This window comes from Chiloscyllium plagiosum, chromosome 42 (genome assembly GCF_004010195.1).
Source record: "Chiloscyllium plagiosum isolate BGI_BamShark_2017 chromosome 42, ASM401019v2, whole genome shotgun sequence".
Taxonomy (NCBI): Eukaryota; Metazoa; Chordata; class Chondrichthyes; order Orectolobiformes; family Hemiscylliidae; genus Chiloscyllium; species Chiloscyllium plagiosum.
In genome coordinates this window covers 4037147-4062273 of record NC_057751.1, presented here as the reverse complement: position 1 = coordinate 4062273, position 25127 = coordinate 4037147, and the positions used below count along the sequence as shown (strand labels likewise).

General features: G+C 41.2%; 1 long non-coding RNA gene across 1 annotated transcript; it reads right to left on the bottom strand.

Moving 5' to 3' along the window:
- Positions 1–12621: 12621 nt before the first annotated feature.
- Positions 12622–19559, bottom strand: LOC122543218. Its single transcript, XR_006309963.1, has 3 exons — positions 19456–19559; positions 16913–16981; positions 12622–12746 (listed from the first exon to the last, which is right to left on the bottom strand). It is a non-coding gene; the product is annotated as an uncharacterized LOC122543218 (long non-coding RNA).
- Positions 19560–25127: the final 5568 nt, after the last annotated feature.

Sequence of the window (25127 nt, the reverse complement as noted above, 5' to 3'; positions counted from 1 at the left end):
ATTGCTAACACCTTCTCCTTCTGCAGTTCAATCCCATCTAGTGATGGACTCCACTACCCTGGGGTAAAGACGTTGGCTAATCAACTTTCCTGTAACCCTCATGGTTTTCTAAACCTTTATAAGGTCACCCCTCAGCCACCTACGCCCAGTGGAAATACGAAAGACAATGATATAAATATTTCTACTCGTGTCCCTGCCACTACTTTGCCACACTGTTCAGGGATACACTTGTTCAGGACCTAGGGCTTTCTCGACTTTTGTGTTCTAAGACCTCCAGCACCACCTCTTTTGTAATGGGGACTCTTTACAAACCATCACCGTTTCTTTCCCTTTGTTTCCTAGTCTTTGTCCACAGTGCGTTCTGACATAAAATATTCATTTAGGGTCTCGCCCATCCCTGTGGTTCTACACTTGGATGGCCTCACTGATCTTTGAGGGGCCCTAGTGTCTCTTCAGTTGCTTTTTTGTACGTGTGCTGTAGAAAATTATTTGCATTCTCCTTAACCTTATCTGCCAAACCTATCCCATTCCCTCCATGTTGCTTTTCAGCTTATCCAGCCTCTCCGCTTCTGTCAAACCCTCCAGTATCAGTAACATCTTTGTCAATCTTTGCTCCATTTACAGTTTCAGGAAATGCTCTCTAAATCATGATGATCAGAATTCTACACAGCACTCCAAAGCTGTGCTGACTATCCCTAATCAACTCTTGTCCCGCAGAATCACTTCCAACAACGTACACACTACTGATATCAAGCTAACTGGTGTTTCTGTCCCTGGCTTTCCCTCGCAGCCTTTCCTAAATACTGGCACAACATTATCCACCCTACAGGCTTCCAGCTTATCACCCGTGGCTGTCAGTGACAGAAATATCTCTTTATGGGACCCCGCAATGTCTTCCTGAGCTTCCCACAATATCCTGGGATATACTTGATTAGTTCCCAAGGATTTGTCCATCTTCTCTGCATTTTAGAACCTTCAGTACCTCCTGTTCAGTTATGTGGAGTCTTTTGAAGACATCACTGTGTTTTTTCCCTGACTTCCCCAGTCTTTCTCCAAGTAAGTTCAAACGTGAAATGTTTGTTCAGGATCTCACCCATCACCGCTGGATCCACACTTCTTATTATTATAACCAGGTCCCAGTGTGTGAGAAACGAAGCTCACTCAATTCAATAATTTCAGTCCGAGACAAGATCTGAAGCAGTAGTATCATTTATTACGCTCTTGCAAGAGGGGTGTGGTGTCTACTATTTACAAGGTAGTCACACACACCGAGTTTAACGGGTACACAATATTTATGTAACTCGTTTCCCTTCCCTCCTCCCATTGCTCCTCCCCTGTTTCCATTTCCCACTACTCTAAGCCTGACGCCCACTACTCTTGTTTACCTCTGAAATCATCCGGCCTTGTCTGTGACAAAATGCTTATTTCTGGCCTCACAAGGCCGTGTGACCACCTCCCTCTGTGCTCTTATTGTTATGTATCCTTGTTCACTGCCATCTGTTTCCGTGCTTGCCAAAGCAATATTTCCTTTTATTCTTTGCCCATACTAAGCCTTATGACCTCTTGATTGTGTTTTTCTTTGCTGAATCGGGAAACAGTTTGGACAGGCATATCTAGCTTAAACACCGCCTCCCCCCCCCCACTCAGAGCACCTTATCTATTTGTCCTTAACATCTACCATTGTTTGCAGGCACATTTCATTCTTGTATGCACATTTTAACTAATACAAAAACAATTATATATTTCCTTCACATAGTTTTTGTTCTTGTTAACTCAGCTCTTGGCTGAAACAATTATACACTGGTGTGAGTTCATTTACCTTGCATAAATAGTTATGATTGCAGAAGTAACACTGCTTTATCTATATCCCACACAGTAGAAACATTATCTGATTTCTTTGTGAGAGATCATAATGTGGCCAGCATATGGGACAATGCAGGAGCAGAACAATTGAGGGGCCTGTTAAAAAAAGTAGAAACCGAAATGCAAAAATGAACCCAGATCTTGTAAATGCCCAAAGGCATTTTAAAACTAACATGTTGAGCACTTTGTAATGTTCAAAAGAACTGATCACATAAAGTATTCATGCAGCTGTGCAGTTAAACTTCTTTACTGCTCACTGCGGTGTGGCAGGATTCAGCTCCCTGTTTAAGTACATGCTGCTTCAGTTCAAGTCAAGATTTGTGAAGACTGTCGGATGGCACTTTAAGGTCCTGCTTGACCTGAAGTAGTTTTTACCTTGTCAGTTTCCTTTCCTTACCCTCTGTTCCAGTTTCAAAAAGTGCTGATCCTTGCCTCCCATATGGTTTCAAGTGTTAATCAAACAACAATTATTTATTTATTGTGTATCTGGCAGTGCTGCAGTAAGACTGTGAGAACTGTACATAGACCTTGGTATCTCCAAGGAATAAGGATGCAGTGGTAATGTTGCTTGACCAGGAATCCTAAGACCCAGGCTACTACTATGGGAAAGTCAGTTCAAACCCATGATGGCAGCTCGTGAATTAAAAAACTCAATTAACAATTCTATAATTGAACTGCAAAATGTAAACTGTTAATGGTTGTAAAAACCCATCTGGCTTACTATTGCTCAGCAGGGAAGGAAATCTACTGTCCTATCCTGGACTGGCCCCTCATTACTTTCAGCTACTGCCCTGGCAAGCCACTCCATTGCAAGGACACTGATGCTCACATCCCATGAAAAGATAATCAGTCAGGGTGCCTGTTCATGATCCTGATGTGAAGTTGATGCACCTGAAGTTCAACTGTAATGTCGCAAATGATTGGAAAGCAGACCAGCACTTGGCTCCATGGAGAATAACAATTTTGATGACGTACCCGAAGGCAGATTGCAGCTGTGAAATTGTTAAAAAAACAATTCTGCTGTGAAAACAGCTGGCATATTGAACAGATGAACGTTGAGTGTGGTTTTTCAATTTGGCTGTTCATTATTTAGGTTGCAGCACTGAACCATTCAAAATAAACATCATGCCGTCTGTGTTAAAACATGAAATAGGGACAAACATATATATTTAGATACTTTGAGGCTTCAATTGCTTAAATTGCCAAATCTAATATGGACAACACACTAGAAGAGAATGGAAGCATCATGTTTTAATGTAGTCCTTATGATAATGCCATTTTAAATAACAATCATTGTCATATCTTTTTGCGTCAAGCAGCTACACTTATTTTTATTTCAGATTAACTTGATGACTGAAATCTTTCAGTTTGATTCTTCTACAGATCTCTGTAACATACTGGTAGCAACACTCCAACTGGTAAGGTGCTGGTCAGCTCTGTGTTCAACATCACCCAGTATGTTTCAAGTGCCTGACTCTGATACGGCAAATTCTGCTGAATGCACTGCACCGAAAGCCAGTCAGCTGTGAGGCTGTAGAACATTTGGCTTGATTTCTAGGTTCCATCATTGCGATGTTAGTCCTGCACCAATCAGCATTTTTCTGCTGTTACTTCCCATTGAGTGAAAGTGCAGTACTGCAAAGTGTGCCACAAAATATTTTTATTTCACTTTTGCACTCGGTGTCAGAATACCTAACAGCATCTGTCCAATTGAGTTACACAACTGCATATTTTTATCTGGGCAAGCAGTATAGCTGACCTAGGAGTGAGGATGGCATTTTTTTTTAAATTAAAAGAAATATTCAAGGCTTGGATTTTCAATCCATTGCACACCAGGGAATGATTTGTATTGCTGACAGCAGCATAATAGCTGTGTGCAGTAATCATGCTGGTCAGGGAGTCACACCCAACGATGGTCAGAACACATTGTTGCCAATACCCTGATCTTCAATGTATCTGGGATACCTCTTGGCATATTTTGTTTGGAAAGAAGGTTTTAGCTTCTCAAGCTTTTGGGCCTGGTTAAACTTAACTGGCTTCTGTTTGTGATCTGCTTTTGGTGAGCTTAATTCTTGTGGAGATGCTGTGTCATAGTCCATGAAGACTCATATCAATCACAGCTGTAATTTGTCCTGTGTACATTGTCCTGATATTCCAGCTTGCCAATCAAAGAAATTGTATTGTGCCCCTTTTTAAGATTTGTTTGCTGGTGTGATGGATTCTAGCCATTTGAATTTCAAGCATCCATTAAAGCAGATGTGCTGTCATGGGTCAACACCCAGTGGGACATGATGGTCTTGCGTGCCATTAGACATAACTCTCATTCTTGACATTCTCAACACCAATTGATTTGGGATTATCACTCATTACTGCTGTTCCTTGTGTTCTTATCCTCTCCAGTGTGCAAGCCTGGGCTGCCACAACATCAGGATTTCCATCTTGACACCCAGGTTGAGTCCAACAGAATGCTGAGGACCACTGCTTGGAGGGACTGCTGGGAGGATGATATATTTAGACATCACCCTTTCTTTGGGCTCCACTCCAGACTTTTTGTCAGTGTTCACTCCTTTAGTCTTCAACGCTCCCCATCAATCCACAAAGCAATGGAGCAATATGCCCAAAGCTGAAAGTTTGGTTTGTGAGTGTCAGGGTAAGTACCTGGGTGACAAACCTCCAAGGAAGTCCTCCGAAATTCTGGCAGCAAGGGATAAGATTCCTGTGTATCACCACATGGAGCAGTCACCAAGGACATGCCACTATTCATTGAAGGGGAGAGACAAGCATTTGACTCCCTTTATCACATTGCTGCTCACCAATAACCAGTTCAATTACTAAAAATATATTCGCATGGTTGAAAACAAAATTCTGGGTTGTCAGGGCAACATAGGGGGAGTTCACACAGCATCTGTCTTTGATATACTGCACTTCCCCAAACACACACTGTAGTGTACTATGGACCAGGCCAGATCCCTCAAAACATTTCATGAAAGTAGTCCAGATCCTAACTTTGCTTGTTGTTTTAAGCAGGTATGAATGGGCATTCCAGGAGTACAGTAGCTGGCCCAACCACTTAGTTTGGTATGGCAACTGCACTGCCCAGGACCATATGAAGGTTGCAAGATTATTTGCAAGATTACCAAATGAAAACCCAACAGATTATCCCAATTTAATGATGCTGCACCAAATACTTGTAACAATCACCATAAACACCCCTTGTCAAAAAAGGTTAAATCAAACACAGAGTCTTACAGGAGAGATGTCAGAGAGAGGAACGATCAGCCTGGACCTGCTTCTTTGGGCCCAGCACCTTCACAACTGACTGCCTGTTAAAACCAAACCAAACCAAAGCTGATCTGAGAGAACTGACCATTCCCCTTTCATTGTCCAATTATTTTTTAAACTTTTAAAGTTTTTGTCTGAGGCAGTATCTGTTAGCTGTAATCACATTGGCTCTAAGACCCTTCAAACCTAGACCACCCAGAGTCTCTGCGTTTAAGAACCCTCTGAAAAAAAACCAAGGACAATATAACCTTGTTCAAAGAGCAGCAGCAACACAAGTGGAACCTTTTGTTACTTTCCCTCATCAAAATGTTGAGAATATACACTTTCGAAATGCTCCTGGTCTTTTTTCCTCATTTTTTTCGATTGGTTGTAATGGACTGATTGTGTTTTTAGAAGGTTTGTGGAGTTCTGAATAAGTATAATTTGTCTTTTGTACAATGTCCACAATGACCATTACATTTTGAGATTTAATGCAATTGGCATAGTGCCATTTCTTAATGGATCCCCATTCCTGGAACAAGCTCATAAATGTTAGAAATTCTACTGCAGTCCTCACAAACGTAGGTTAAGCAAGACATACATTTTGGTGGAAAACGTTTCAAAGCAGAATCTTGACCATCGGAAGATATTATCCCTCAATTTGCAAGACTGCAGAAGAACAGATCATTCTCCATTTTGGGGAAGTGCAGTATATCAAAGACAGATGCTGTGTGAACTCCCCCTGTGTTGCCCTGACAACCCAGAATTTTGTTTTCAACCCTGCAAATATATTTTTAGTAATTGAACTTGTTTTTCAGTTGCTTAGAAGCATTAGCAGAACCAGAGCCCAAATCATGAACGGATTTCCTGCCTTTTCCATAAATTACTCTTCCCATGTTACTGATGCTAATTTACAAGATTATTTTTTAAACTCTTTAGTTTTAGTTAAAATGAAATGATGAAGACAGTCAGGTGATCAGTGGTAAGTTCTGCCCAGCACCGAAGCCAGGTAGCTTCCTTAACATGGTGATAGGAAGAAAAGAGGAGGACACGCCCCTGACTAGATCAATGAAGCTGAGGTGGAGAGGGTTGAGTGCATCAAGTTCCTTGGACTGACAATAATCGACAACCTATCTCGGACTTACATGTGAATGTGATGGTCGATGAAGTCATAAAAACACCTCTTCTTCCTCAAGTGGCATGTCCATAAGGACTCTCATCAACTTGCACAGATGCACTATAAAAAGCATTCTAGCCGGATGCACAATGGCCTGGGGTAGCAACTCCTCTGTCCAGGACCATATGAAGGTTGTGTGCACAGCCCGGACCATCATGGAAGCCAATCTCCCATATAGGGACTCCATTTACATTTCCTGTTGCTGGAGAAAGGCTGCCAACATCATCAATGACCCCTCTCATTCCAGTAATGCCCTCCTACAACCTCTTCTGTCAGACAGAAGGAATAGAAGCTTGAATACATGCACCAACAAGTTCAAGAACAGCTTCTTCCCTGCCATTATTAGACTGACAAATGGACCGTAACTTCAAATAATGTTGGTCTTGCTACATGTGACTACAATAAACCAAATCAAATCAAAAAGGGCCTAGATCATGAATTAATAAGAGAAAGGTGAAAACTGTTGAAAGATATGAACAGCTATGGTTAACTGTGGACACAGCTTAAGTCCCTGAAACTTTAGACAGAATCAAAGAGAGGTGGTGAGTTCCCAGAGATGAAAGACGAGAGTTGATGTGGCCAGCACAGAGAAGAATATGTTTCATTTTACGATTACCAGGAAAAAAACAGGAGGGAAGACAGTCTCTGGTTGTAGAGACCCACTTTGGTGATAATAAGATTCATCCTTGCGTGGCCATGCAAGCGTTCAGGGGAAAGAGTAAATAGTCCAATAGACCAGACTTAGCGTTGGTCATTGGTTTGGGATTTCTGTGGCAACTGTGAGGAATGCCTTTTACGGTCACTCAGTGTTATGTTTCAGATAAATGTGAAGCAAACCAGTTTGACGCAGACAGTGGTGGTGAAGTGCTCTTGTAAACTCTGCAAATTCTATGCAGAGTGGGCAGTGAAGTATACTGCAATATCATGGTTTTTAGCCATGTAAAAAAAAATTATCAGGGAACATATTTCTGAAGTTTCGAATACTAGTTGCCCCTTGTGCTGAATCAATGCTGCTTTCAGTTTGTTTTTTACTATAAAAGTCTGTGCAATTCCTTTATGTTGCTCATGGGAAAGTAAAATATCTTTTTAAAACATATCAATGTACATGGGGATTTTAACCACCTCAGTACTGAGATGGTTTACTCCCTTTCAAGAGTTGTGGCTGAATTGAAAGAAAAACATGTCAGATTTACACTGTTCTTGCAAATTCATTACTATCGGAATGCTGCAACTGACCTTTGTTCATAGCAGGCCAGGCAAAGGTGGGCATATCAGGCAAATTTTACTGGTCCAGATTATCCTCCAGACAATTGCATGTCCAATTAACTTGGGAAGGAACGTCACTGGCAGAGCCAGAAAGATGGATTTGCAGGTTGTACCAATAATCAGGGCCTGGTCACTCAGGGTAGTCCAGGCTCATTGGTCAAGTAATCTGGCAATCAGGATGGTCAGTATCCAAAACAACCAATTTGGTGTGCATGTCTTCTCGAACGGCAGGCTAATTGGCCAATGATTGCTATTGTTGTGAACAACAGCAATCGCTGCCTGAATCAGATGCACAAGATTCCCTCAGTCCCTTTGCACTTACTTACCTGATGGTGGGAATTAGGACCCATGTGGGTTCTGTTCTGTTGGAGCTTTCCATTTCAGAGATGGGCATAGGTTAAGGAAGATAAACAACCAAATAACTTGCCTCTATCCTCGAAGCTGATCTCTTCCCTCCTCCTGTTTTGATGGTGTGATCCTGTGCTAGATGATTCCTAACCCAAACTCTTCCTTCTTGCCACCTTCACAGCCTTGCTGACCCCCCCCCCCCAATGATATTAATCTCCAGTAATTAATCAATAAATAAACATTTATTGTATCTTATCAGTAATCCTGATGCTTTTAAAAGGAACCAGACATCACTTGCCAGCGAACTTACCAGAGAAAAGCACATGGGGCATCCTATTAAAGTTTATCTTTTTTTAAAAAAATCATTCAGGGGATGTGGGCATCATTAACTGAAGTCAACATTTATTGCCCATCCCTAATTACCCAGAAGGCAGTTAAAAGTCAACAACATTACTGTGTAGAGATGTCATATGTTGGCCAAACTGGGGAAGGACAACAGGTTTTTTCCCAAAATTACATTTGCGAACTAGATGGGCATTTATGATAATCATTAGTTGTGACTTGGCAGCTTTTTAATTCCAGATTTTTAATGAATTGAAATGTCACTATCTGCGACAGTGGGATTTGAAACCATGTCCTCAGAACATTGGCCTGGGACTTTGGATCACTAGTTTATTGACATTGCCACTACGTATCGCCTTCCCTAAATCTGTCCAAATATTTTGAAGTGTGCAATGTGTTTCCACTAATGGTTTGCTCTATAAGGTGTGGAACGAAGTACAAGTCGGGAGTGTGGTGCTGAAAATGCATGGCAGGTCCGTCAGCATCTGAGGAGCAGGAGAATTGATGTTTCGGGCCTAAGCCCTTCATCAGGAAAGATGAAGTACCCCCAGTGAACTGGTAAACCACAGCGGAAGAAATATTGTAGTGGGTGTTAAATATGACTCAGTGCATTTAATTGTATGAGGTATCACGGCATTGAGCCAACAGAACAACACAGTTAATTGTTTATATTATAGTTACAACAAGCTTCAAATCATTAAAAGATCCCTGGGGAGTGAGAGAGAATGGGGGTGAGAGAGAATGAGAGAGCGAGAGAAGATAAAAGAACCATTAAAAGTGAGGCAGACAGCTACACATAGGCTGTTTGGTGCAGACATGCACGCACACTTTCCCTCATCTCTTCCTCCTTCCTCTCAAAAAGCTTATTCATGCATGAGATCAGAAGAGAAAGAAAATCCATTCTGAAGTCAGCCTGCTTTCCACACCCATTTTTGTATGAATTCTGGTGAAGCCAGTTTGGAGTATGTGCCATCTGAGGTGAAAACTGAGTTTTTATTTTGGCCTTGGTCCTCTTCCCCTTAGGGGAGAAAGTGAGGTCTGCAGATGCTGGACCTTCTTTGGCCTGTGCCCGAAACGTCGAATCTCCTGTTCCCTGGATGCTGCCTGACCTGCTGTGCTGTTCCAGCAATAAAGTTTCAACCTCTTCCCCTTAGACTGGTAACCAAAATATTACAGAAAGAGAAACTGCTGGAAAATCTCAGCAGTTCTGTCAGCATTTGTGGAGAGAAATCAGAATTTATGTTTTGGGTCCGGTGACCCTTCCTCAGAATGTTACCCTATTTTGTCTCTCTCTCTCGTCCTGCTCCTTAAATGAAAAGTCAAACAAGGTTTAATTAATTAGTTCTGCTGCTTGGCATTTTATAATTGTCATTTTTGGGGAGATGATGTCATAGCAAAGAAGTTACTTTTTGCTGATGCATGAAATTAGGTCTCTCGTTGCTCAGTGGCAGGAATCTCATCTTGCCATTCAACACTTGTGTTGAAACTGGGACCTTTTGTTCTTAGGTGAACAAGCTCCTCAATGGCCATCCCAGGCAATTTTCCCAACTATGTCACTAGTTCAGTGGCTGGGAAGATTTGCTGCTTGGATCTTGGTTAAGGAGCGACATTATTTGTGTCATAATTAACCTAGATACCCTGCCCCCATCTTGCATTGTTATTAGCTGGCCATTTGAGCAACTACATAGCTTTGAGCAATTGAACTTAACAGGGAAACCTTCAAAAGCTGCACTGCTGTAATTTATGTGCCTATATTTTGCACTATAAATTACTCACTTATGATTGCAAATGCTGAAACAGAAAGCTAAAAGCTGCAGCACCACTGGCTGTCTTTAATTGTGCTGAAATGAAATGCAAGAGGATTCAGCAGGTAGATTGTGGAAAGGGCTCCTGCTCCATTTTGTTGACCAGAAAAATGGCACTTCCCTCCTGGAAAGCTGGAAGATTGCTGGAAACACAATGGAATTTTGGGTCCAAAGAATGTGGCTTGGATAGTTTACCTTTCAGAACTCACAATGTAACCTACTCATGACTTTACCTGTTGATCACACATACATCATTCAGTAGGGATTTCTAATAATCAATCCATGAGCCTTGCTTGCTTTGTTTTGTACTTCTAAGCCCATAAGTTGCATTATAGCTCGCCAAAAAAGGAGTAGGGATTGAACACAGTATCTTTGTGATCTGTTGGGTTCAATAACACACCACGGAATGCCCCCTGAGCTGTATCTTGGAACCATGTATTGAACTTAATATTCATTCCTTGTCACGTGAATCCAGGCGAATGAGTGTAAAAGACTATCAAATCTGACTTGAATTGAGTTCAGAAATATGTTTAACAACAACGTAACTTATATAAAATAGTTGAGCATTCTGCCAGAAAATGAAATTCAGAGAAAAACTGCAAAGGCTTGCTTCATCAGATGGAAGTGTAAGAGAAACGGGTATTCTTTAAAATATTTGAAAGCAGCTTAGTCATCTTTCACTGAATGAGCTAAGTGTGAAAGATTGTCAAAATGCAAATTCCACTCAACACAGATAAGGCAATTTAGAGTTCATGCACTTAGAAAAGCAATTTCGATCTAAATATAGGCAGTTAAGGTACAATATTCTGGGAAAAAAAAACATTCACAAAGGCACTCTTTAAGCACATCAGTTGCTGAACACAAATTATGATTTGAAGCTTGGCTTTTGAGATAAACCCAAATGAGTGGCACATTGCTAAATACGAGGGAAGAATTAGCCTGAATACAGTTTTTAGTTTAGAATCAAAGGAACTATGGTATAATCTCCATAGCAATAATAATATGAACTCTTCTAATACAGCCATAGGAAGATAACAGTTTATTGCAATTTTTCTTAAAAACAGCGAATTCTTTTCAATTTACCAGATTATATTATTTCATCACAGTAATGCTACCTATTACTCACTTTTCCCATGATAATTCTGTATTGTGGGCAGTGTTAAATTTCACATTTTGCAAAGAATGCATTTCAAGGATTACAGGGCTACTGTTGGATTTTGAGAATTAAAAAAGAAGGGTCATCTCACAAATAATGGGTCCTAATGAAAATTACATCTATGAAGATTGGATTATTTCTTCATCCCTTCAGGGCATGTTAATTTTCTCCATGCACTACTTACTTGACTGGTAAGGCAGAAAAGCAAGCAGCGCACCTCGCCCTGGTCCACTGCAGGCAACATGAACTGCAAGGTTTATAAATGGAATCTATTGTGTCACCACCCAGAATGTGAAAAGAGTGCTGTGCTCAGAAGAACATTTTTTATTCGCTTTTTTACAGGATATGGCCAGTGCTAGCTGGGCCTGCATTTGCTGCCTGTCCCCACATTGTGTTGGGTTAGCTGTTTCCTTGAACCACCACTGACCTTGGGTGTAAGTACACCCACAGTACTGTTAGGAATGAAATTCCACGATTATAATCCAGTGAAAGTGAAGGAGCACCGGGGTAGTTCCAGGTCAGGACAGTAAGTGGTTTGGAGACGAACTTGCAGGTGGTACTATTTCTATGTACTTGCTGCTCTTGTCCTTCTGAGTGGCAGCAGTACATTTTTTCACCATGTCGTCCTAAGACTTGGCCAGTGAGATTTTCAATTAGCTGCAAAGAATTCCTTGTTAATTTAAAATCTGAGAAATATAATTTTTTGTTAAAATAGTGTGAGGCCACATATCAGTCATGATCTCATTGAATGGTGGAACAGGTTCAAGTGGCTGAGTACTCTGTTCCTTGACTAAACTAACATATTGCATAATAATTGTGAACAGAGAAAACTCTTCCACCTTTTTCATTTTATCCTTTCAGAATACCAGCCATAAGAATTTCTCAAAGGTTGAAGGAATGGTCAAGAAACACTGTACTTGCTTTCACAATGGACAATAAGAGAGTTCTTTTTTAAAATCAAACAGAAATAACTCTGCTGACCTGTGCACAAACATTGTTTCTGGAAACCCACTCTAATTTAATTTTACAAGATCAGTCTGCAAGTCGCAACACAAAAATAAGTGGAATTTCTACAAACATTGATTCAGCAACAATTAGAACAATGTACAGCTCAGGTTAACCTCCTTTGGGAAAGATGTCTAAAGCATGACTGGTATGCCGATGACATCCTCTAAGCCGATAAAGAAAGAAAAGATGATTTTCATGACTCCCAGATATCCCAAAGTCACTTAGGAACTTTTGACATGTAGCTACTGTAAAAGTGAAAGGCAAATTGCACAGAGCAAACTCCTCAAACAACAATGTGATCATTAGCAGATCATCTGTTTTTTGAAGATGTTGACCAAAGAATAAATATCAGTCAGGATACTAGGTTAACTCCCTTCCCAGGAGGTAAGGAAGTGACGTGCAAAGGCATGAGGAAGTGGAGCTCTTTTGGGTGATTCTTCAATATCATTTCACATGAACTTGAAAGCCACTCAGCTCAAGAATGGAAACAAGTGCTGTCCTTGCCAGCAATGCACACAACCTTTAAAGGAATAAAGAAAAAGGAAAAGAATATTGGAGAAGAGAACACTTTATGTCCAAATAACAGAACCACTACAGTTATGTACTCAAATAAATCAACATTCAAAATTTGATGATCTCAGTTTGTGTCTATATATTTGTAAATCACAAATAATTTTCGAAAGGAATTTAAGCTATAGGCAAGAAAGAATCTTTTGTTTTAAAGGTGTGCCTCCTGTTCTTCTGTTCTTTGCTCACCAGTTCCACACCAGGCCAGGTACTTGACTGTGCCTTCAAGCAGCCTACCAATTACTCACGTAGAAGATATGGTCGAAGATCCAAGGGCCATTCTCTTCAACTATCCCTAACCCCTGAATGGGACAGGTTGATATTTACTGAACACATCTTAATGTAGCCATGCATGAGGTTAGCAGTGTTTAAACCTGTAGTTAGGATTACCAACTTCATTTGGACATATTCTTCAACACACATTCTTCTACTTCAATCATCCTGACTCCTTGAGCAGCCTTTGAGTAAAACATTTGCAATATACTTAAACCTAACAAGGGCAAAGCAAAACTATCTATTCATTGGTGACCTTATATTTCTCCTGGGTGAAGAGAATAAAATCGCTACAGTATGGAAGCAGGCAATTCAGCCCATCGAGTCCACACCAAACCTCTGAAGACCAACCCAACCAGTCTCTGTAACCCTGCATTCCTCATGGCTAATTTAACGACACTACACATTCCTAGTACACTGTGGGCAATTTAGCATGGCCAATCCAGCTAACTTCTCCACCTTTGGACTGTGGGAAAAAAAACACACAGATACTAAGCAAATCTTAGCAGGACTTATACACTTAATGGTAAGGTCCTCGGGAGTGTTGCTGAACAAAGAGACCTTGGAGTGCAGGTTCATAGCTCCTTGAAAATGGAGTCGCAGGTAGATACGATAGTGAAGAAGGCGTTTGAATGTTTTCCTTTATTGGTCAGAGTATTGAGTAGAAGAGTTGGGAGGTCATGTTGCGGCTGTACAGGACATTGGTTCGGCCACTGTTGGAATATTGCATCCAATTCTGGTCTCCGTCCTATCGGAAAGATGTTGTGAAACTTGAAAGGGTTCAGAAAAGATTTACAAGGATGTTGCCAGGGTTGGATGATTTGAGCTATAGGGAGAGGCTGAACAGGCTGGGGCTGTTTTCCCTGGAGCGTCGGAGGCTGAGGGGTGACCTTATAGAGGTTTACAAAATTATGAGGGGCATGGATAGGATAAATAGACAAAGTCTTTTCCCTGGGGTCGGGGAGTCGAGAACTAGAGGGCATAGGCATAGGGTGAGCTGGGAAAGATATAAAAGAGACCTAAGGGGCAACTTTTTCACGCAGAGGGTAGTATGTGTATGAAATGAGCTGTCAGAGGATGTGGTGGAGGCTGGTGTAATTGCAACATTTAAGAGGCATTTGGATGGGTATATGAATAGGAAGGGTTTGGAGGGATATGGGCCGGGTGCTGGCAGGTGGGACTAGATTGGTTTGGGATATCTGGTCGGCATGGACAGGTTGGACTAAAGGGTCTGTTTCCATGCTGTACATCTCTTATGACTCTATACTGTTATGAAGTGTGGGTGTACTGTACCTTTCAGAGAGTTAAAAGCTAGCAGAACTGCCTGACAGCACCAAGTGTTCTGAATAAGATAACAATGTAACACGTGGTTCAGATGGTTGCCTGGAGACAAAAACAAATTTGAATTCGGCCAATCAGTTTAAATTATACCCCTCAAAAAAAAACCAAACTCCAATCAAGTTTGACTTGGGTATATTGACAATATTAAAAGCCAATGACACAATCCAGTGCTTTGGATGTATAAGACAGAGAAAAATTGAACAGTTGGATGAGAACTGCCAGAAGACCAACAGATGTAGGCTGCTAGTCAGAACTATCTGAGATGTACTTGTCCAGAGAAGGAGTTTGCACAGAGAACATCAACACAGACCAGGAGAGCAACTCGATAGAGGAAAATATAGAAAGGAGATTCGACAGCTGGCTGTTTTTTTTTGGAAAGTTGAATATTGGTAAATCTTAATTGGGGGTTTTATTGGACTAGTATTACAGAAGGGAAGATAAAAGATAGGTTAGAGGAAGGAGTTGTAAATAGTTTTTAGTCAATTACTCTCTGTTATACTTGAAGAAATGAAGTTGTTAATTTTTACTTTAAATCGTTGTTGGCCTCTCAAATTTTCACAGATTACGGCATGGGATAAATCTTTTGTGTTGCTGGTTTAAATTAAGTAGGAGGGTTTACCCAGTATCGTTTCAATATGGAGAAAATGTGCAAACTCCACACAGATAGTTGCCCGAGAGTAAAATTAAACCTGGGCCCCTGGTGTTATTGAGTTAGCAACACTAACCACTGAGCCATATTGCCACCCTTGTGCTTGTAACAGTTTCTTGAAGAGTCCAGGGAAATCTGGGATGGTTTTCCCACCAACCTGTGTTTTGCATTTATTGCTTGCTGAGAATTGCTGCGCTAACTTCATCAGTGATGCAACAATGATGCAAATGCTGCAAATCATCAGTTTTGTTTTGGTTGGAAGTGCAGTGTGGTCGTCATCAAACTGCTGCTGGATTAATAATCCAGACGACCAGACTGATGCTTTGGTGATTCAAATCCCACTGAAGCTGCTGGGAGACTTCAAATTTAAAAGGTTCTTGTGGCAAAGTGTACCTCTGAGCTAGATGCTTGGGGGTTGAGGTCCCACCTGCTTTGGAGGTGCGTCATAAAACTTCTGAACATGTTGATCAAATATATGAATTAGGATTTATTGTCACTTGTATCTACAGAGAACATGGTAGGATACAGAGAAAAGCTTCAACTGTCAACTCAACCCAGCACAATTCGAATACTTCAAGAATGAAGATAATAAAAAGACAAAGCTGAAAGGAAGTCCATTGTCATTCTGATGCCTCCACCATGAATCCCGACCTCTTAGCCAGCCCACCAACGACACCTGTGCCAGACCCATTAACATGGAAGTTGCCGCTCTTAGACACCATGTCTTCGTTGCTGGGCCCATCCCGTCCACAGGTTACTGACACTAAGCTGGTTACCGTGCTGGATGCACACTTGCCCCACAAGCAGGAGCCCTGGGCTCTGCTGCCACCAATGCTTCACTGAAAACCAGCAGATCACAGCTCTGGGCCTACCACAACCAGGAGTTGCTGATAACCAGGAATTCCCACTCGGGGCCTGTTGCAACCAGGAGTTCCTGGTTCTGGGTCCACTGCCACTGCTTGGACTCCCCACTCCGCTCCCAACACAACCAGGAGTACTTGGTTCTGCTGAAACCGCTGCCTCGCTGATTTCTGAAGTACCTGCACCAGGCCTTTGACAAACAGGAGTCCCTGCCGCTGACTCAACAAAAATCCCGCTCTGCGATGTCACCCTCTCCGTCGCCAACATATAGCCACATGTTGATCAAAAATATCTACACCTACCTATTCTTGTGACCAAGTGGTAATCTGAGGCAAGAACCATTTAAAGCCACAGCAATTAAATCCAAAACAAGGAGCAGTTGTTTAGCACAAATTAGCTTCTTGAGATCTGAATGTATAAATTATCTCTGGTATGAGAACGTTCCTTTCATTTACAAAGATAAAAATGAAGATACAATTGAAACAATCCTCTTACTCGCATTCCACTGAAGAAAACAAACCAAAACAATGTTTGGGCAAAGAGCATCCAAATCAGGTGACTGTGGGAACAAGGATATTGGACTGTTCATACATTAGCTTTCCAATACTTTCAGGACTCCAATCACTGCATGGGTTTGCAATAGACATGAATATTGCCGACTGTGTTGATATGACCTTCACAAATATTTGATAACATTAAGTCTGAAACCTGCAACACTTCTTTCATTTTGCTGATTGTGTGAATCATATTTTTGATGTCTATTCAGGAAAACTATCTCAACCTTTCTTTTAATTTAATGAGATATTTAATTTTACATACTTTTAGAATAAACATTATTTGATTAAAATGGGGAAGTACTATTTATTGCATTCTAAGGCACTTAATGTGATTGAAGTAAAAATCTTTAACAATTTTGACTGCACAGGTATTTGGTTTTTGAACATAGGTCAGTGTTGGAAATGAGAAGAACTGTAAATTTTGATCACACTACTTACTTGTTTGTGTCAGACTGCTGCTGTATTGAGAGGTCAAGCCGATCAGAGGGACCACTGTCATGTTAAGTTCTGAAAAAGAGTAACACAGAGGTCTGTTGAAAGGTTATCTGAGCTGGGGAACGAAAGAGGGATAGCTAATTTGTGTCAGCAAGGGCACAGTGGTAGTATTCAGTAAGAAGCTTAAGGATTCAATTCTCATTTGAAAGACTGCATTGAGCACAATAAATCTTGATACGGCTTGACAGAGAGCTGCACAGTTGTCTTTTATGAAATCTTTCACATTTTTTTCTTGTAATTGAAAACAAATGGCTTGTTTTCTTCTGAGATGAACATAAGATCCTGTGGTGTTATGTTAGGAACATAGGAACATGGAGCAGGAGTAGGCAATTCAGCCTTTTGAGCCCACACACATTTAACATGATCACGGCTGATCTTATCCTGATCTCAACTCTACTTTTCTGCCTACTCCCCAAAGCCCTTTACGATACTTTCCATCTGAAACATATCTCTTTCTTTTTTGAATCACTCTGTGGTTGCAAGTTCCACAGATTCAGAACTCTTGGAGAGAAACAATTTCACCTTATCTCAGTTTTGAACCCACCTCCGCTCATTCTGTATATCTGACTTCTTGTTCGAGACCATCCCACAAAAATGAACATCTGTTCAATGTCTACCTCATTAATCCCCTTGAACATTTTATTAACCTTAATCAGATTTCCCCTTATTCTTCTGAACTCCAGCAAGTACAAACTCAAGCTGTTCAACTGCTTCTCGTATGACAGCCCTTTCATCCCTGGAATCAACCTTATGAACATCTTCTGAACTGTCTCTAGTGCCACTACAACTTCCTCAAAAAGAGCAAACCTGGTCACAATATTCCAGATGTGGTCTCACCAACACCCTACATAATTGGAACAACACTTCTTTTGCAATAAATGTCAGAATTCCATCTGCCTTTCTTATTATATGCTACACCTGCATACCCACTTTCTGCTATTCATGCATAAAGATGCCCAAATCCCTCTACCCTGATACACTTTGTATCTGGTTCCTATTTAAGCAATAATTTGCCCTTTTATTCTTCCAGCCATAGTGGACAACGTCACCTTATCCACATTAAACCACTGAAGGAGCAGATGAAGCCCTGTCATTGGAAACATAGAAAACACAGATTTTTGAAAAACGAATGAACCCTTCTGCTTCTAGCACACACCTCTGATAAAAAGAGTACAGATGTATTAGGACAAGATTGTATCAGTTTTCAGTGTTCAAGGAATTATTTCCGTTATCACATTAACAAATGGCTTTTTTGGACAATTTTAGGACAAGAATTATTGAAGTATTCAACATGTTCAATGATATACAAGAGGTTAGTAAACAATTCATGTTTCTTAGAATCAAGACTGTGTATTCATTTGGTTAAGAGAATGGGCAACAGCTAATCCTATGAGACTGAACTGTTGTGGAATTTTGTGGACAAGCTTCCTGATGTTCTCCTGCCACCGCTGCCCTCCCCCTCAACTTAGACGATGCTAAGCTTGCAAATATTATTCAAAGTGATCTCTTATGGAGTTGTTAAGTATGTGATATGTTCAACGGTGCGAATGGAAAGGTTCAAACAGTACATCTTCTCCAGCATCACAGCTTATCTCAAACGGATCTATTTATTGAGTTGAATAGGATCAATTGTTGAATACAGTGTTAATTTGGAATGCTGGATGTTTTAAAGAGCGTACGAACAAAAAGAAAAGCATTTAGCAATGAGTACAGAAACTGGTCTGGGGCAAGTCGGATCAAAACAATGCTGACACAATCAACAGCTGATTATGTGTTCCCTTGCTGACAGTGGAAAAGATTTGTCTTGTGTTTGATTGAAAATTTGAAATCAAATTTGAAAATTTGAATTCCACCCAGCATTGTGCTGACTTTTATGACATGGAGGTAGCAGGTCAAGCCACATCAGCCTCACTGTAACTGGATTCGCAACACAGTGAAATTAAAATATTCAATGACCCTCCAAATGCTCTAACTGTTCCTAATCAGACGTTATGAATAACAGAGCTTGGACACGATTATAGCTCAAACAAAAATTAATAATTTGTTAATTATTAAACAAAGTAATTTAATTGATATCTACAATCTAAAGCCTAATCTTTTTTGATCATAACCCTTACCCATGAACAGACAGACACAGTTGATAAATTTTAAAAAAGGGTAATTTGCCAGTTTAATAAACAATTTTCAATGAATTATGCCCGGCCATCATGAAATCCTTGGATGATGGGTTGGTTGTTAGCAAAATTCAGGAATTCCCTCCCGAATGTCACTGTGAATCAACATACCACAGGTGGATTGCAGCAGTTCAACAAGGCAGCCCACCACCTGGTCAAAGGCAATTAGGGATGAGCATTAAGTGCTGGCCAGCTGGTGATATCCCACAAATAAATAAATTGAATGAATAAAAAGTAGAACTGATATCTTGCTTGAATTCAGAAGTCACTGGTGAATGCAGTTTCAGCAGATTTCTGGAAATGTTTACTTACTTATTGCAGACTGGGATTTTTTGTCAGAACATTCAACAATTTGAGAACTGAAGGAACAATTTGATAACCAACACGATACAGGAGAGAAACTCGAGAGAGTACAAAACGAAGCAGCACTGTCTCCAGAAGACTACAACAATCAGACCAGCAGCTGCCAGCCCCAGAGTGGTGCTGATTCATTTATTGTGTCCTGAGAGCAGTAATCTGGTCACATGATTTTTTTCAGACCAGCTCCCAACAGCCAACATCTATCTTTATTCTTTCTCTTTGAAAACAAGTTCAAATCTTTACTTCAACTCACTATTCCAAATCAAAAAAAAAGAGAAAAATCAAAGAGAAATATTGATGGTCTGCACAATTCCATTTTGCTAAAACCATGGACAATTAAATGTGAAATAAAATTAAGGAGAAAAGACAGCATTCCACAAATAAGATCGAGAACAGATCGACTCCAAGAAAGCCCAATCACTAGCTTGACAAACTAACAAGTAGTATGGGAATGATTGAGCATTTAATGATCTATTGACTTGAATGAAACAAGCAGAGTACAGTCAGTACATTCCCTCTAATTTCTCCAGCTGTTGTGTGGACATCCAAGGTCTCTGTGAATCTGTCGACCTTTAAGTTTTGTGTCTTTTGAAACCATGCACCACAATGAGAAAGACGCTTTAAAAAAGAAAACAGACTTACCAGATGGCTGCATAATTTCACAGCAACAAATTTGATACCTGCAGTGAAGCTTGTGTCTGTAGCTGTGGATTCCTGCAATGTGCAAATAATCAGGAAACAGTAAGTTGTTTACAAGTGAAGCTGATTGTTTCTCAACTAACTGAGTATGTTGGAACTGGAAACAAGTCACAGAGATACAGATGAACATAGAGAGAAAGACACATAAATACACAGTTGTTCTCCCCAGCAGTAACTACTTGTTCGCTGCAGTAAAAAAAAGTTTAAACTCAGAAAAAAACTTTTTCTGCAGCAGTAACTGTGAGCTGTCACTTTTGAACTGATAAAACTGAGACATGGTATAAGTGAACTGTCCACTCTGCACTCACAAACCAATGGGAACTTGTGGAGAAGGACAACTGGATACCAATCGCCTGATTGACTGAAGAAGGATTATTGTGACATTAGAACCGCTTTTATCAACCTTGGCTTGAAAGTCAGGTAAAATGGTGAACTATGTTTACTTTAAAAGAAATTTCAATCTTTAGTACGACTTCAGGAATAGTTGGATTCAATTCACAATGTGCTACCCCAGTGGGTCATGATACATATTCCTAATTTTATGCAATATTATGATTCTGTCTTTTATTTGTCTCATCACCAGAATTCAACACCCATAGCCACCATAACCTTTCAATAAACCAATTAGATATCTATCTCCTCAGCATGATGACATGCACCTACTCCTCTGAATACTACCTTAAGGTAATGCACCTGTTTCTATTCGAAATACTTGTGTTATTCATAATGGTTAAAATGAAATCTATCCTTTTGATGCTCAAGCAGTTTGTGGTTCAGGGCAGTGCTTATTTATTCAGGGGGTAAACCAGTAATGCTACATGATTGGGACAATGTGTTCTTTTTGGTGATTCAATAGCAATCTGTTCCAACCTTAGTTGAACACAGTGTTCCATTGAGGAACAGCTTTTGGAATGTAATCCCTCAACAATGCAATGGATCAACTGGTTGTGTTTCATCTGACAAGTGTACAAACTAATTTTGTTACAAGCAAAGACAGTCCAAGATGATGTCTTTTATTTAATAGGTTTTATGAGTCAGTCAAAGATTCAAGCGATGGTATATTTTGGTCTTCAAACTATGTTTGGCAGGTTATACGCAACAATATGAAAGATAAAATGTCTGTTGAATAGAGAAAATTCTACTTAGCTTGCAGGTATTTACTTAAAGCTGCTTAATCTTTCTCCTAAAAATCTTAGTTGGACATGGCATATCTCTCTATTACATGATTACGGCAAAACAAGATTAAAAATAATTCCATCAAGGAAGAAATAAATGAAGGAACTTTGACTTTCACTTCAGTGAACATGAATTCTGCTGGTTATATCAGTGAGGACAACTCCTTGATCATAGAGTCATAGAGATGTGCATCATGGAAACAGACCCTTCGGTCCAACCCATCCATGCCGACCAGATATCCCAACCCAATCTAGAATTTTGTAAACCTCTATAAGGTCACCCCTCAGCCTCCGACACTCCAGGGAAAACAGCCCCAGCCTGTTCAGCCTCTCCCTATAGCTCAAATCATCCAACCCTGGCAACATCCTTGTAAATCATTTCTGAACCCTTTCAAGTTTCACAACATCTTTCCGATAGGAAGGAGGCCAGAATTGGACGCAATATTCCAACAGTGGCCGAACCAATGTCCTGTACAGCCGCAACACAGCACGTTTTTTTCTGTAACTGATACAGTTCAGGCTTAGGAATGTGTTAATTTGTGTGTCCCTTGTACTACCCACCTCCAGAATTTCAACACTATATTTCAGTGAAAAATCCACTCCTTTGCCCAGAATTTTTCTTTTATTATTTGTCTATGAGATGGGGACATTGTTGGCTATGCAGTATTTATTGTTCATTGCTAATTGTCCTGGAGAAGCTGGTGGTGATCTGCCTCTTGAATTCAGTATTTGGGAGTGCAGGTACACCTATGGTGCTGATAGAGAGAGAGTTCCAGGATTTTGACACAGAAACAGTGAAGGACAGTCAGGAATGGCGCGAATATCCCCTTCCTGGAGATGGCACGTAACGTGATGAGAAGGACACATATTTGGATCCCTTCTTGCCACCTCAACAAATAGGTTCTCAGTGACAAGGTCTTTCTTGACCTGCCTCCAATTAAAGGCTTAAGGGATTCAACCCCCCACTGACCTGTTTCCTTGCAGCAAGCAAACAAAAGAAGTGGCTGTTTCTTGGCAGGGAAACCAGGGCAATGTGCCTCCTGGGTTTGGGAGATGTTAAGGTCTCCATTTTGCCAATCTGAGAGGGGGCATTGATGGGAAGCAGTCACTTGCTGCTTTAAACTACTCTCATGAGCTGTGTCTTCAACTCCCCCATCCACCATCCATTCCCTGCAACCAGCACCATGACCCCCAAGACTGTCTATCGCCACAAAAATTACTTCCTGTCTCATTTCAGCTCTTTATGGAAATGCAGTCTGGAAATTCATTGATGATCTTTGTGGATGCTGTTGCTTTTGAAGGAACCTTGGTGAATTGTTGCAGTGTATATTTTACATGCCACACACTGATGCCACTATGTGTTGTTGCTGGAGGGATTAAATGTTGAAAGTCATGACAGAGTGCTGATTAAGCTGGCCATTTTGTCCTGATTTGTCTTGTGAGCGAATGATTTTATTGTCATCTGTATTTTACAGTGAGAACAGTAAAATACACTGTAAAGCTTTTCCAATGTTGCTGTCATCCAGCGCCATTTTGAATAGTTTTAAGAATAAGAAATAAAGATGATAGCTCACAGAGAATCCATCAGTCCTGAGCCAGCTCATCATCAACAATGCCAATGCAACTAATCCTCGTCCATTGCCTTGCTGCCATCTACATTCGAACCAACCAATATTGAAATCGACACTCTTCAGGCGCCATTTTTCACCACTGGGTCTAATTGCCGACATTGCCTCTGCCAATGTAGCAAACGCCAATTCTAATGTGAAACCCTGTGCTCACTCCAGAAAAATAAGTAGGGTCTCACTCGTTGCTACTGTGAGAATTGCACTGGGCTCACTTGGCTTCACCACGAGTCTGTGCTAGGCCCACTCAAGTCTGTCCTGGGCCCTCTTGAGTCTATGCTAGGGCTCCTCGTTGCTGCTGATGCCATCCAAAGTCAAGACAAAAGGTAAGTAAAAAGAAAAGCTGTTAAACTGGACGAGCCCCAGCTCAGGAGCCCTACTATGCCGCCATTTGGATGACTATCTTGATGAAGGTTTGTATTGAGTTCCCTGAGCATTATTGGAGTTGTACTTATCTCTGCAATTGGACAGGAGTTCATGACATCCTGACTTGTGTCTTCTAAATGGTGAACAAGCAACGGGCAGACAGGTGAATTACTTGGCAAAGAGTTCCTAGCCTCTGGTCTGGTTTAGAAGCCACAGGATTTGTCTGGCTGTTGATTATAGATTGTTCACTGACTGATGTTCAGTTTGTGTTCTGCACTCCACACAGCTTCCTAACTCATAATATCCTTGGTTCTAACTTGGACAAAAGAGGAGAAGTAAGTGACTTCCTTTGACATCAAGGTTGCATTTGATCAAGTGTAGTATCAAGATGTCCAAGCAGAATTTGGAGCAAAATATCTTTGCTAGTTGGAGTCGTATCTAGCACAATGAAGATGTTGTGTTTGTTGAAGATCAATCACCTCAGCTCCAGGACAACACTGTACAAAGTGCCTCAGGATAGTGAGGAACAAAGGACTGCAACAGTACCAGAGGGCAGCTTACCATCATCTTCTCAGTGTCATCTAGGGATGGGCAATAAATGTTGATTCAGCCAGCAAAATGCACATTCAATGATTGAATTGAAAAAAAAGACACCTGGTAAAGGGTAAACCACAGAATGCCAACAGAGGAGAATTTACTGATGTTAATGCCATGAAGAGTGAAGGGGAGATGGTGAGGATCTCTAGTTTTTCTCTTGAGATGGCTATTGCCACACATTTGTGTGGTGTGAATGTGACTTGCCATTTTTCAACCCAATTGTTGCTGTCTTGGTCTTAGTGCATGTAGACTGCTTCAGTATCTGTGAATGGTGCCAATCATAGTGCCGTCATCAGTGAAAATCCACTTCTGATCTTATAATGGAAGGTCACTGAGGTAGCAACCGTGGACGACTGGGCCTTGCACACACCCCTTAGGAACCTCTGAGCAATTGGAAATGACTGATCAAGCTGATCTATGCCCAGAAAGTTGTTCGGTAAAGTATGTGATACTGGAAGATGTTGAGTTTTGGGCAAACTGCTGGCCAGGGATTTGTAATGCTGGCACTTTCCCTCTCCGTCTGATGCTTTCTTTCACTTATTTGTTGGGGGTACGTTGATCTTGCTGGGGGAGTCTCACCCAGAAACTTCTCAGGCTCTTTGTGGTGCCTCCTTCTCAGGACACTGAGAGAACCCACAAACCTTTCCAGAGACAAAATATATTCGCTTACAGTTAGCTGGTTATGTCTCCTGACTGGGTGGAAAGGGAGGTGGGGGGGACAGGCCCAAGTAGGTTGCGACGACTTAAATTTCACGCATGGGCTGGAGGCCATCCAAAGGCCTGAGAAGTGCAATGCAGAACACCACATCACCCAACACCATGCTCCATTGGGGAGAAGGGTAGCTGGTTATGTCTCCTGACTGGGTGGAAAGGGAGGTGGGGGGGACAGGCCCAAGTAGGTTGCGACGACTTAAATTTCATGCATGGGCTGGAGGCCATCCAAAGAAGTGCAATGCAGAACACCACATCACCCAACACCATGCTCCATTGGGGAGAAGGGGGGGGGGTGGGGCGGGAAAACCGGTGGGCGCGGCCAAGGGCGTGCCCGACTCACGGTGATGGACATCGCTGGCAGCCAATCGGCTCCCACTCCTACAGACCGCTTCACCAATAGGATGGCCGGGGTTCGAGGCGGGGGGAGGGGGCGGGACCTGTCCATGAC